At 47.7% G+C, this 14217-nt stretch overlaps 2 protein-coding genes across 5 annotated transcripts in view; one reads left to right on the top strand and one right to left on the bottom strand.

Moving 5' to 3' along the window:
* The window catches only part of LOC128412139 (zinc finger protein 397-like), a 31037-nt gene extending 29557 nt beyond the window's left edge, over positions 1-1480 (bottom strand). The window contains exon 1 of the mRNA XM_053384996.1: positions 1325-1480. The gene's annotated coding sequence lies outside the window, so the exon portion shown is untranslated. The remainder of the gene's footprint in view (positions 1-1324) is intronic.
* Positions 1-14217, top strand: part of LOC128412035 (zinc finger protein 420-like) — a 621951-nt gene that overhangs the window by 511349 nt on the left and 96385 nt on the right. The gene's annotated exons all lie outside the window — the stretch shown is intronic.

Raw genomic sequence — 14217 nt, forward strand, 5'->3', positions numbered from 1 at the left:
GATCTTCTGCACAGAGTTTTCCCAGAATCCCCCACTGCTCCCAGTTTTGATGGCATGGCCTCTTCCTGTTCCAGGGCCAGCTGAGTCTTGCTCATCCATCTGTGCTCTCAGGAAGCCTCTGAGAGATCGGAAGGAACCCTTTGGTCTTCTGCCAAGTTCTGTCCATCTAAATGAGAAGCTGCAGCAAATCCAACAAAGCAAATACATTGTTCTGTTACAGAATCTGTAGGACAGGAGGGGAAATGGGCTGGACTTCACCGCATCTCAGACCATGAGCTAACTTTTTGAAAAGAAAAGGAGGAAGAGGAGAAGAAATAAGTCTCTAGCCTTCTAGCAATACAAAATGTGGAGGCAACTGAAGGGATTTCTGGGAAATTAATCAACCTGCCTCCCAGTCAATGCATGAAGTCAGAACCGAATGACAAAGGAGTCATTTGTATCTCATGATAAATGGATGCTTGGCTCTAGTGGGGGTCTTCATCCAGGGGTCCTCAGGAGTTGCTCTTCCCCACCCCCACTCCCCTGCTTCTGTCTCTTTTTCTTGCACTTGGACTCTCTGCCCCTCTCCAGACAGACTCCTGGGGTGGGGTCCCTTTTTCTTTGCTCTGAGGGCCAGGTATGTATCTGGAAAACCCCAGAGAGCCAAGTGGACGGGGCCAAATACGTCTCACTTGAAATTCAGGCGGGCAATTTATTATTATTATTCTGTTAGCCAGCTTAACACACACACAGCCATGGATGCCAAGGTCCCTGGAAGCTCAGTGAGGAGCAGCGCCCATTTCCGGCTGCTTTGCCAGCAACAATCCCTTTGGGAGAGAGAGGATGTGGTCCTGGGATGCCCTGCTCTGGGTGCGAGGGGATGGCTGCCGTGGCCTCCGTGGGGAGCTGCCCTGGGAGACACTGGGAAACTGGTCCCCAATGCAGCAGCCAGACTCTGGGCTGGGATCCCGCTCTTTATCCCTGGCCTTTCTCTCCCACCTTTTTTTGGGGGGGGTGTGTCTAGTCCACCTCCTCCTCCAGCTTTGGAAAACCATTTGCACCTGTTTCCTCGGTTGTGCAATGAGGCTGAGCGACGTCACACAGAGTTAAAGTCCTAGGGACTCCTTTGTTTAAAGAAGGGAGATCATTTCTGAAAGGGGGGGAGCGGATTTCGTGGGAGTCAGGGATGCTCTGATCTGCAGGAAGGAGAGCGTGGCGGAGTTGCTCCCCAGCCCCACCCTCACCTCACCCAGATCAGGCCCCCCAGGCCCCCTCTCCTGCTGCAGCCCTGGGACCCCCACCGTCCCCCCACTGCACCCTCTGGGGAGAGAGAGAGGAGACTCACCAGATCCCAGGAGGGGACAGCGAGGCAGCCCTTGCAGGAGAGACCCCAAAGCAGGAAAGGACTGGGGAGGGAGGGGCCTTGGCTCTGGAGGACCTGCCCCCCCCCGCTTCCTGTCCTCTCTAGGAAGGCAGCTCACTTCCCTTTAACCCTTGCCAAGCCGAGTCCTCCCTCGCTCAGCCCTCTCTCGCTTGGCAGATCCTCAGATTCTTATTATTTTTTATGCATTTAGGGGGGCAACTGCTCCCCCGGCTACGCCAATGCCCAGATATCCTTTGGGGGTGAGGCTCTTGGCTGGACTCTGAGCATCTCCCTCCCTTGGCCAGAAACCAGAGGAAGAGCCTGCAGGGAAAAGGGCTTTGCAGGAGGCAAGGAAGCTCCTCCTAGAATTCAGGAGTGGAGAGATAGGAGGGGATCCCAGGGTCATCTAGTCCAACCCCCAGCAATGCAGGAATCTCAGCTAAAGCATCCATGGCAGATGGCCGTCCGATCTGTGCCCAACTGCTCTTAGATGTCCCTCAAGGCAGCGGGTCCTGAGTTCTAGCCCTGCATAAACAATCGCACTGGCTGCCAAGGAGGAATCCAGCGAAGTTCAAAATAAATAAATCCTATTCTCATCGTAAATGAGTAATACCTTCTTATGCAAGCTTTTTATACTAATATACAAAAGTATGCCATTTCCCTTTCCAGAAATGGATGGTTGTTGTTATTAGGTTTAGGGAAGCTTTTAATATTTGTTGGACTATTGTATTTTAATATTTTGTTGGAAGCCGCCCAGAGTGGCTGGGGAAACCCAACCAGATGGGCAGAGTATAAATGTATTATTATTATTATTATTATTATTATTATTATTATTATTATTTATTAAATTGATCAGGTGAGTTTTCTCCTTTCGAAAGAGGGAGGTGGAATCTCCACGGTTGCTAATAACATAACGTTGAAAGTGCAGGGAAATATGGAGAGCCCTAGAGCATCTGCTTGGCATGCAGAATGTCCGAGGGTCAACCCCTGACATCTCCTGCCAGGGCTGGACAAAATCCCTGCCTGAAACTCTGGGGAGCTGCTGCCAGTCAGTGTAGGCCAGGGGTCCTCAAACTATGTCCCACGGGCCAAATCCAGCCCTCCAGGGTCGTGAATCTGGCCTGCACGGCAGTTTCAGAGCCCACCAAGTGTCCAAGGCTGAAAGCATCTCGCCGCCCGCTCAGTCAGTCCCTGCATTGCGCAGAGGTAAATGCTTAATATGGAGGCAAAATGGCCAAAGTATTGTGAAATTTTGGAACAGGAAGGTGACAAGCTGAAATTGCAGAGTTATGAGAAGCTCAAAGGGAAGGTGTCAGACTGGTTACATTATTTTCAAATAAGAGAGGTTTATAATCAAGATAAAAAAATTGGTTTCCAGGTGGAAAAATCAAAGCTGGAAACAGAATTGTTGGAACCCAATGCTAAGATATTGTCAGGAATGTATAATTTGCTGTTGAAATGGAGTACTGAGGAAGAAACGGTAAAATCTGCTATGATTAAATGGGCACAAGATATTGGTCATAATATTTTGTTTGCCGACTGGGAGCAGTTGTGGACCACTGGGATTAAATTTACGGCATGTAATGCCTTCAGAGAGAATATTATGAAAATGATGTATAGGTGGTACATGACCCCAGTCAAGCTTGCAAAAATATACCATTTGCCCGATAATAAATGTTGGAAATGTAAGGAGATTGAAGGTACATTCTTTCACCTTTGGTGGACGTGCCCGAGGATTAAGGCTTTCTGGGAGATGATTTATAATGAAATGAAAAAGGTATTTAAGTATACTTTCGTGAAGAAACCAGAGGCCTTTCTCCTGGGCATAGTCGGCCAATTGGTGCCAAAGAAGGATAGAACTTTTTTTATGTACGCTACAGCAGCAGCAAGAATACGCATTGCAAAGTATTGGAAGACACAAGAATTACCCACCTTGGAAGAATGGCAGATGCAAGTAATCAACTATATGGAAATGGCTGAGATGACTGGCAGAATCCGAGACCAGGGAGAAGAGTTGGTGGAAGAAGATTGGAGGAAATTTAAAACTTATTTACAGAAGTATTGTAAAATGTATGAATGCTGATCACATTGAATTAAAATGAAGGGGTTCTAGTAATAAGAGATAAAAATTTGAAATTTGGGAGGTAAAATAAATAAGGATAAAGTAGTAGGATACGAATTTGCTGAACTAATTGTTAAAAAGGGATATAAAAAAGGGAGGCGTGAGGAAGTCAGGAAAATAAGTTAATTGAAGATGAATAATTGGAAAAGAGTGATTTGTGTTTTTCTTATTCTATTTTTTGAGTGTTGATTGTCTTTTTTTTTGTTCTCTTGTTAAATGTTTGTATTTTATGTATCGTGAAAGTTTGTATTGTTGTGTTTTATATTTTCTTTGTGTTTTTATTGTTCTACTTTTCTATTGTTAAACTTAATAAAATATTACTTTAAAAAAAATGTTATGAAGATGGTTTATCGTTGGTATCTCACTCCCACCAAATTGGGGAAAATGTATAGAACAAGTAGTAGAATTGTTATGTACTGAGTTGAATAGGATCCAAACTGCAGCAGTCTGATTGGTCCTAGAACAATAGGATCCAAAAGGCAGCAGTCTGATTGGTCCTAGAACAATAGGATTCAGAATGCAGCAGTCTGATTGGTCCTAGAACAATGCAGCAGTATGATTGGTTGGCAGGAACCACCCAATCATGTTCCAGATAGAAGTGAATCCACAACCTGATTGGCTTACATTAGAATTCCGGAATTAGCCAATCATGTGCAGCCCATTGTGTAAATAATGTATATAAAGCAGATACTTTGAGGGGACATTCATTCATTCCTCCTCACCACTATGAGCTGAATAAAGAGCATGAAATCACTTTGCGACTCTGAGTATATTTCACTGGCGACGAAGGTGGGATCCCGCTGAGCTGACTGCCACACACAGCACCGCAGCACCGCCACTTGCCGCACCGCTGCCTCGCACCGTGTATCCAGGCTTCAGCTCCGGGACACAAGGAACTCAGAATGGCAACCGACAACAGCTTCTCGCCATTCAACCCAGCATCTGGAGACTGGGAAGCGTACGCCTCCCGTTTCACCTTCCTCCTAGAAGCCAAAGGGGTCACCGACGAAGAAGACGCCAAGAAGAGGGCAATATTCTTCAGCGTCTGCGGAGAGGAGACGTTTGAAATCGCCCGGGCTCTCCTTGCGCCTGAAGACATTGCTACTGTTCCATACAAAACAATAATGGAACAGCTGAAGGGGCACTTTTCGCCACAGCCCTCAGTGGTGGCTCATCGAAATGCCTTCTACGCAAAGCGGCAAGCCCCTGGGGAAACCATAACTGGGTTTGTGACCTCTCTCCGCCAAGCTGCCCGGTTCTGCAACTTCTCAGAGCTGGAGAACATGCTTCGTGACTGCCTCGTCGGTGGCCTGAAGGATGAGAAGCTGCAACGACGCCTCTACGCTAAGAAGGACCTAACGTTCCAGGCCGCTCTGGAGGAGGCCCTGGCAACGGAAGCTGCCGAGAGGTCGACGCAAGAGGCACGGCCGAGCCAGCCATCCCAACCGAGGGTCCACCATGAAGACCTCACCGACGACTCAGGATCCAACAGGGAGGAGGTGCACCAAGTACAGCAGCACACTCAAGCAGCCCACATACCACAGCTGCCTTGACGAGAAGGAGGGAACTGCGCAAGCTGTGGAGAAAGTCACAAGAGGAGGACCTGCCGTTTCCGCAACGCAGAGTGCAGGCAGTGCAGAAAATTGGGACACATCGCCCGGGTGTGTCGGGCTCGGCCCACCCGACGCCAGGCATCAGATGACCAATCCAAGAGCCCCAGGTCCCGGGGCCCAACGCACCAAGGCAACTCGACGGAGCTCACGGACTTCCACGTATACCAGTTGCCCCACCCCAACGTAGAGAAAATTTATGTAGAGGTACAGATAGAGGGGGCCCCATGCCGCATGGAGCTTGACACGGGTTCAACTCTATCCATAATCTCGGCAAGGACCTTAAGGAAACTGTGTCCTCCTGGGGGTCCCAAACTCAGGCCGGCCCCATTCACCCTCCGGGACTTCCAGAAACGTAAGGTCCCCACAATGGGGGTGGGGACCTTCAGGGTGCAATACCGAGGGCGGACGCGGCAACTAGACTTGCTGGTGGTCAAGGGCTCCTACATTAGCTTACTGGGATTGGCATGGTTTGGACCACTGGGGCTAGCCGTCACTGGGGTGAACCACACGAGCTTACAAGTGGACGTGGACGCCATATGCAAGGAATTTCCGGGGGTTTTCGATGGGAAATTGGGACAGTATACGGGCCCCCCCATTGCTCTACAGCTTGACCCCGCAGTACGACCGGTCAGGCTCAAGGCCCGCAAGGTCCCATTCCCCCTGAAACCCCGTATAGACGAGGAATTGGACTGACTCGTGGAGCAAGGAGTGCTGGAGCCAGTGCCTAATGCCCCCTGGGAAACCCCAATCATCACACCCGTCAAGCCTAATGGTTCGGTCCGCATCTGCGCAGACTACAAATGTACCATAAACAAGGCCCTCACGGCCCATGCATACCCAGTGCCAGCCATGTTCTTGCCACCCTGGCTGGGTCGAAAATTTTTGGCAAGCTGGACTTGGCCCAAGCATATCAACAGCTGCCAGTAGATGAGGCCACAGCAGAGGCACAGACGATTGTGACGCACAGAGGAGCGTTCAGGGTAAAGCGGCTGCAATTCGGTGTTAGCGTGGCACCAGGCATATTCCAGAATCTAATGGACTCTCTCCTTAAAGGGATTCCTGGTGTCACCCCCTTCTTCAATGATGTGTTGATTGCCGAGCCCACACCAGAGGAGTTTGAGGACCGCCTCCGCACTGTTCTGCACCGTTTCCAGACAGCGGGTCTCGAGGTGAAGCGGGAAAAAATGTCTACTAGGAGTGCCTCAGGTGGACTTTCTGGGATTTATGGTGGACGCAGAAGGGGTCCACCCAACTGGGGACAAGGTATGGGCCATTTGTGATGCCCCAGCGCCCAAGAACAAGACTGAACTTCAGGCCTTCTTGGGACTTTTGAACTTTTACCATTCCTTCCTTCCCCACAAGGCGGCGGTAGCGGAGCCCCTACACAGACTCCTGGACAAGCGGGCCCCTTGGGTGTGGGGCCAGCGCCAGGAGGCTGCATTCCAGGCAGTCAAGGACTTGCTTGTCTCAAACTCGGTCTTGGCACACTTCGACGAGAGGCTGCCGGTGGTGCTAGCATGCGACGCCTCGCCCTATGGCATTGGCGCTGTCCTGGGACACCAACTCCCGGATGGAAGAGAGGTACCGGTGGCATACTTTTCCCAGACACTCAATGCAACCGAGCGGAACTACTCGCAAATCGACAAGGAGGGTCTGGCAATCGTGAAGGGAGTAAAAAAATTCAATGATTTCTTGTACAGGCGGCCCTTTACCGTGGTGACTGACCACAAGCCGTTGCTTGGCTTGTTTGCCCCTGAAAAGCAGACCCCCCAAGTGCTGTCTCCTCGCGTCCTCAGGTGGTCAATTTTCCTTGCCAGCTACCAGTATGCACTGATTCACCGCCCTGGGAAGGCGATGGGCCATGCGGACGCCCTCAGCAGGCTACCACTACCGGAAACAGGCCCCGACCCAGCACCTGCACAAGAGGTTATGAGCCTGGAGCTGCTTCCCGACCGCCCCATTCAGGCACAAGAAGTTGCACACCATTCCAAGAAAGATAGGGTCATCTCCCGGGTCCTGGACTGGGTGGGGAGGGGATGGCCCAGCAGCAGCCCCGGGCCAGAATTCGCCGGCTACACAACCCGCAAACATGAATTGTCGGCCCACAAGGGGGGCCTGTTATGGGGAAGCAGGGTCGTTGTTCCCCAGCCCCTCCGCAAAAGGGTCCTCACAGCCCTACACGAGACACACCCAGGGGTAGTAAGAATGGAGGCCCTTGCCAGGAGTTATGTGTGGTGGCCGGGGATCGACGGAGAGATAGAGGCCTGGGTCAAACACTGCCAGGCCTACCAAGAATCCCACCCAGATCCCCCAAGGGCCCCAGTCCAGTCCTGGGAGTCCGCCCGAGCACCATGGTCACGCCTGCATGTGGACTTCGCTGGCCCCTTTCAGGGGAAAACATTCTTCATAGTGGTGGACTCCTACACCAAATGGCTGGAAGTCGCACTGGTACCGTCCACTTCTACGTCCGCAGCCATCCGGGTACTACGCAGGCTGTTTGCAACCCACGGGCTCCCTGACACTCTCGTCTCAGACAATGGGACTGCATTTACGTCAGGAGAATTCCAAACCTTCACAGCGCAGAACGCCATCCGCCACATCCGTTCGGCGCCATTCCACCCTGCCACCAATGGCCAAGCAGAACGCATGGTGCGGACCACCAAGGACACCCTTCGCCGCATGACGCAAGGGGATTGGGAGTAAAGCCTTGCCACATTCCTTCTAGCACAGCTCAACGACTGGCCAGAGCCCCGCTGAACTACTAATGGGTCGGCGCCTTGCAATCAGATTGGACTGCCTTCACCCCGATAGAGCTCAGGATGAGGTAGTGGTGGGGGAAGGCAGGAACCCCCGGACCTTCAAGGCCCAGGACCCAGTGTACGCAAAGAATTTTGGGGCAGGCCCTGCATGGGTACCCGCCACAGTCACCAGGGTCACTGGCCCCGTGTCGTACGAGGTGCTAACAGATGGGGGCAATGCTGGCGCCGCCACTGCGACCAGATACGGCGACGATTCCCGGGAGAAAACCAGGAGGAGGAAGACAGGTCAGAGGAGTCCCAAGGGAACAGTGGGGCAGTGAGGCCCATAGAGCAGCAGGGGCAAGCAGGAGAGGCAGAATCAGTAAATACAGAGAGGACCTGTGAGGCCGAAAGGACACCGGAGCCAGAACCACGACTGAGCGAGCCGGTGACACCAGACCAAACAGCCCCATCACAGTCAGCATCCTTGGAACACGAGCCAGAACCTGAACCCCGGACCAGGGAACACCCCAGGCCGCAACGCACATGTAGGCCGCCAGTGTACCTTGAGGACTATGAATGCGACCTCCCGGGCAGGACTGGAACTTGGAGGGGAGGGGTGTTATGTACTGAGTTGAATAGGATCCAAACTGCAGCAGTCTGATTGGTCCTAGAACAATAGGATCCAAAAGGCAGCAGTCTGATTGGTCCTAGAACAATAGGATTCAGAATGCAGCAGTCTGATTGGTCCTAGAACAATGCAGCAGTATGATTGGTTGGCAGGAACCACCCAATCATGTTCCAGATAGAAGTGAATCCACAACCTGATTGGCTTACATTAGAATTCCGGAATTAGCCAATCATGTGCAGCCCATTGTGTAAATAATGTATATAAAGCAGATACTTTGAGGGGACATTCATTCATTCCTCCTCACCACTATGAGCTGAATAAAGAGCATGAAATCACTTTGCGACTCTGAGTATATTTCAAGAATCATAGAATCATAGAGTTGGAATAGACCACAAGGGCCATCGAGTCCAACCCCCTGCCAAGCAGGAAACACCATCAGAGCACTCCCGACATATGGTTGTCAAGCCTCTGCTTAAAGACCTCCAAAGAAGGAGACTCCACCACACTCCTTGGCAGCAAATTCCACTGTCAAACAGCTCTTACTGTCAGGAAGTTCTTCCTAATGCTTAGGTGGAATCTTCTTTCTTGTAGTTTGGATCCATTGCTCCGTGTCCGCTTCTCTGGAGCAGCAGAAAACAACCTTTCTCCCTCCTCTATGTGACATCCTTTTATATATTTGAACATGGCTATCATATCACCCCTTAACCTCCTCTTCTCCAGGCTAAACATGCCCAGTGCCCTTAGCCATTCCTCATAAGGCATCGTTTCCAGGCCTTTGACCATTTTGGTTGCCCTCCTCTGGACACGTTCCAGTTTGTCAGTGTCCTTCTTGAACTGTGGTGCCCAGAACTGGACACAGTACTCCAGGTGAGGTCTGACCAGAGCAGAATACAGTGGCACTATTACTTCCCTTGATCTAGATGCTATACTCCTATTGATGCAGCCCAGAATTGCATTGGCTTTTTTAGCTGCCGCGTCACCTCCTCTTCCCAGGCTTCTCCCTCTTGCCCCTCTGACTGCTCATCCTTCCTCCACCTCCACTCCTTGGGCTCTGAGCCATCTTCCCTTCCTGGTTCCCCGGCTGCTTCCTCCCACCACTCCTCTCTGCCCAACCAGTCCATGACATTGCTCCATCCCTCGGCCTCTGTCCCCACAAGGCAGCTTCCCCTGACCTGATCTGGTTCCACAGCCGCTGCTTCCCTTCTACCCCCATGAAAAGGCGGATCAGGAGGTCTTCCTGGCATCCTTCTGCCACCTGCAAGAGAAAAAAGGTAAGCAGGATGCCAGGAGTGCCTGCTTCTCCCCTGCCAGACTTGAAATTATACTACGAAGCATCATGCCTCTGTTGGATAAAGGAATGGATTAAATTAGAGAATGGAGAATTGTTAGATTTAGAAGGATTTGATAACAGATTTGGTTGGCATGCATATCTATGGTATGAAAAGAAACAAATTCATAAAGGATTTGAGAACCACATCTTTCGAAGATCACTGATAGAGGTGTGGGAGAGGTATGATGCAATACTCTGCTGAGTCAGAGTGACTCAGCAGGAGTGTGATTAGTGTGATTGGTTCTCACCTGTTTTAAAAGGAAAGCCTGTTTAATGGTGGTTGTGCTGTAGTGTGGTGGTGCTGTGGTGGAGAGTATTCGTTTGTAAGTACTCTGTATGGACTGTTTCTTTTGTAAATGCCTGTATATAGCTCACATTAAAAAAGACTGCACTGGAAAAACCTGGAACTCTTAGTGTTTCGCTGAAAGCGCCGCGTGGAATATGCGACACAGATAGAGGTGTGGGAGAGGTACAAAAATTTGTTGGAACCTAGACTCCCCCGCTGGATTTCACCGTTAGAAGTGCTGAGCGTGAAAAAGATTAATATGAGGGGGAGGTGGATAACATATGGAGAACTGATAGTAAGAGAGGGGGGGAAATGGAAAATGAAAACTTATGAAGAAGTGAAAGAATTTGTTTATGATTGGTTGCATTATTACCAGGTTAATGAAATGTTTAGAAAAGATTGTAAAATGTGTGGGTATGAAGGAAAAGAATCAAAATTTCAAACAGAGGTATTGAATAATGAGCATAAAAATTTGTCTAAAATGTACAAAATGTTGCTAGAATGGCACACAAAAGATGAAGAGGTGAAATCGGTAATGATACATTGGGCCAGAGATTTTGGTTATAATATACAATATGATGATTGGATGAAGCTATGGAATGAAAGGTTAAAATTTACAGCATGTTCTGCGTTGAAGGAAAATGTAATGAAATGGTTTACAGATGGTATATAACGCCAGTTAAACTGGCTAAAATGTATAAAACATGTAATAAGTGTTGGAAATTTAAAGAAAAAGAAGGAACTTTCTATCATATGTGGTGGGAGTGCAAAAGCGTGAAAGGCTTCTGGGAAATGATATATAATGAACTGAAAAAGATGTTGAAATATACATTTGTTAAAAAACCAGAGGCCTTCCTATTAGGTTTGGTAGGAAATGAAATTAACAAGAAAGACTGTAAACTTTTTCAATATGCAGTGACAGCAGCAAGGATACTTCTGGCCCAAAGATGGAAGCAGGAAGAAATTCCAACAGTGGAAGAATGGAGAAGGAAATTGACTGAATATGCAGAATTGGACAAATTGACAGGGAAGATTTGAGGGAGCCAGCATACAGCTTCCGGGTCATGTTGCCAGCATGACTAAGCCGCTTCTGGCGAACCAGAGCAGTGCACAGAAACGGAAGGTGAAGGGGTAGATTTAAGAGACCAAATTCCCAAGGGCATAAAACCTCTTCAGTCAGTTTAAAATCCACTTTCCCAGTTTGATGTCCTAAGACATATACCTCATTCAGCTCACATTTTACCAGCTTCCTCACATAAATCTCACAGAGGACTCTGTCAAAAGCCTTACTGAAATCGAGGTGCACTATTTCCACAGCAGTTCCCTGATCAACAAAGTTTGTAACTCCATCCAAAAAAAGAAAAGAAGAAAAGGAGAGATTTCTCTGGCTTGACTTGTTTGTGAGAAAGCCATGCTTTCTTCCTGTATGTTGTAAAATCTTCAGATGAAGGGCAAATAAATTTAAAAAAGAATAAATGAGGATATTGACATGTGCAAAGCAAGGCGATTTGTGTCTTTATTTAATTTGGAAACCACCCGACCCAGTGGTGCCAACTTGAATAAAATATTGGTGGAGGGCCAAGTAAGGCCCGCCTTGCACAATCAATCACATGATGCATGCACACCATTTGAATGGCAATGCCTATAATGGCAGCAACTTTTTAAAAAAGTAATATTTTGTTGTTGTTGTTGTTTTTGAAAATAATATTTATTACTTTTCCAACAATTTAAACACTACAAAAAAATAACAATACAATACAAAAACACTGCATAACACTAACACATTAAACTAACAAAACAAAACAAAAACAGTTTAAAACACATCAAACAATTTCAATATCTTATCTTTCATTCACTTATTTCTACGACCTCCTCACACCTCCCTTTTTGTATTCCACTTCTATTGTTTCAGCAATTCCTTTCCATCTTCCTGTTTTCTATCCTATAATTATCTTAACATATTCTAACCTTATTTTTTCCTTTAATACTCTAATAATCTATTTATACTTAATTCCTTATAACATTTCTACTAAAGCCATGTAACTTCATTCCCACATTTTTCTAACATTCATTAATTTTACAGTATTTCTGTAAATAGTCTTTAAACTTTTTCCAGTCTTCTTCCACCGACTCTTCTCCCTGGTCTCGGATTCTGCCAGTCATTTCCGCCAGTTCCATAAGGTCCATCAACTTCATCTGCCATTCTTCCCGGGTGGGTAAATCTTGGGTCTTCCACTACTTCGCGATGAGCATTCTTGCTGCTGTTGTTGCAAACATAAAAAAAGTTCTATCCTTCTTTGGCACCAATTGGCCGACCATGCCCAAGAGGAAGGCCTCTGGTTTCTTCAGAAAGGTATATTTAAATACCTTTTTTATTTCATTATAGATCATTTCCCAGAAGGTCTTGATCTTTGGGCATGTCCACCAAAGGTGAAAGACTGTACCTTCAGACTCTTTACATTTCCAGCATTTGTCATCAGGCAAATGGTAGATTTTTGCAAGCTTGACTGGTGTCATATACCACCTATAGATAATTTTCATTAAATTTTCTCTTAGGGCATTACATGCCGTGAATTTCATACCTGTGGTCCATAACTGTTCCCAGTCAGCCATCATTATGTTATGTCCAACATCTTGTGCCCATTTAATCATAGAATCATAGAATCATAGAATCATAGAATCATAGAGTTGGAAGAGACCACAAGGGCCATCGAGTCCAACCCCCTGCCAAGCAGGAAACACCATCAGAGCACTCCCGACATATGGTTGTCAAGCCTCTGCTTAAAGACCTCCAAAGAAGGAGACTCCACCACACTCCTTGGCAGCAAATTCCACTGTCGAACAGCTCTTACTGTCAGGAAGTTCTTCCTAATGTTTAGGTGGAATCTTCTTTCTTGTAGTTTGGATCCATTGCTCCGTGTCCGCTTCTCTGGAGCAGCAGAAAACAACCTTTCTCCCTCCTCTATGTGACATCCTTTTATATATTTGAACATGGCTATCATATCACCCCTTAACCTCCTCTTCTCCAGGCTAAACATGCCCAGCCGTTTAGCCCATCCCTTAGCCGTTCCTCATAAGGCATCGTATCATAGCTGATTTCACCATTTCATCCTGAGTGTTCCATTTCAATAGCAAGTTATACATTCTTGACAGATTCTTGATTTTTGAATCTAACAATTCTGTTTCCAATTTTGATTTTTCCACCTGGAAACCAACTTTTTTGTCCAAATTGTGTGCCTCCATTATTTGATAATAATGGAGCCAATCTCGCACTTTGTTTTTCAATTTTTCAAAGCTCTGCAGTTCTATTCTGTCTCCATCTTGTTCCAGGATTTCCCAATATTTCGGCCATTTGGCCTCCATATTGAGTTTTTTCTGTGCCTTTTCCTTCCATTGGTGACAACCATCTTGGGGTTTTCTTTTCTAACAAATCCATATATCTTATCCAGACATTAAACAGTGCTTTTCTAACAATATGATTTTTAAACACTTTATGTGCTATTACCTTATCGTACCACAATACTGGTGTGTTGCCAGTAGAAGCCACAATTCTGTGGGTACTCTAGGTGGTGCAGAAAGCACCTAGAACCTCCCTAGAGGTTGAAGTGCCGATCAAACTTCAGTTTTGCGCTCTATTAATTCCAATTAGCAGTACTGGGGGTGGTTCAGATTCTGGGGCAGTTTTTTGGCAAGCAGAGGATATCACAAGGCCAGCCTTTTGTTGTTTAGTCGTTTAGTCATGTCCGACTCTTCGTGACCCCATGGACCAGAGCACGCCAGGCACTTCTGTCTTCCACTGCCTCCCGCAGTTTGGTCAGACTCATGTTTGTAGCTTCGAAGACACTATCCAACCATCTCGTCCTCTGTCGTCCCCTTCTCCTTGTGCCCTCCATCTTTCCCAACATCAGGGTCTTTTCCAGGGAGTCTTCTCTTCTCATGAGGTGGCCAAAGCATTCAGCTTCACGATCTGTCCTTCCAGTGAGCACTCAGGGCTGATTTCCTTCAGAATGGATAGGTTTGATCTTCTTGCAGTCCATGGGACTCTCAAGAGTCTCCTCCAGCACCATAATTCAAAAGCATCTATTCTTCGGCGATCAGCCTTCTTTATGGTCCAGCTCTCACTTCCATACATCACTACTGGGAAAACCATAGCTT

This window comes from Podarcis raffonei, chromosome 4 (assembly GCF_027172205.1).
Source record: "Podarcis raffonei isolate rPodRaf1 chromosome 4, rPodRaf1.pri, whole genome shotgun sequence".
In the NCBI taxonomy this organism is placed as follows: domain Eukaryota; kingdom Metazoa; phylum Chordata; class Lepidosauria; order Squamata; family Lacertidae; genus Podarcis; species Podarcis raffonei.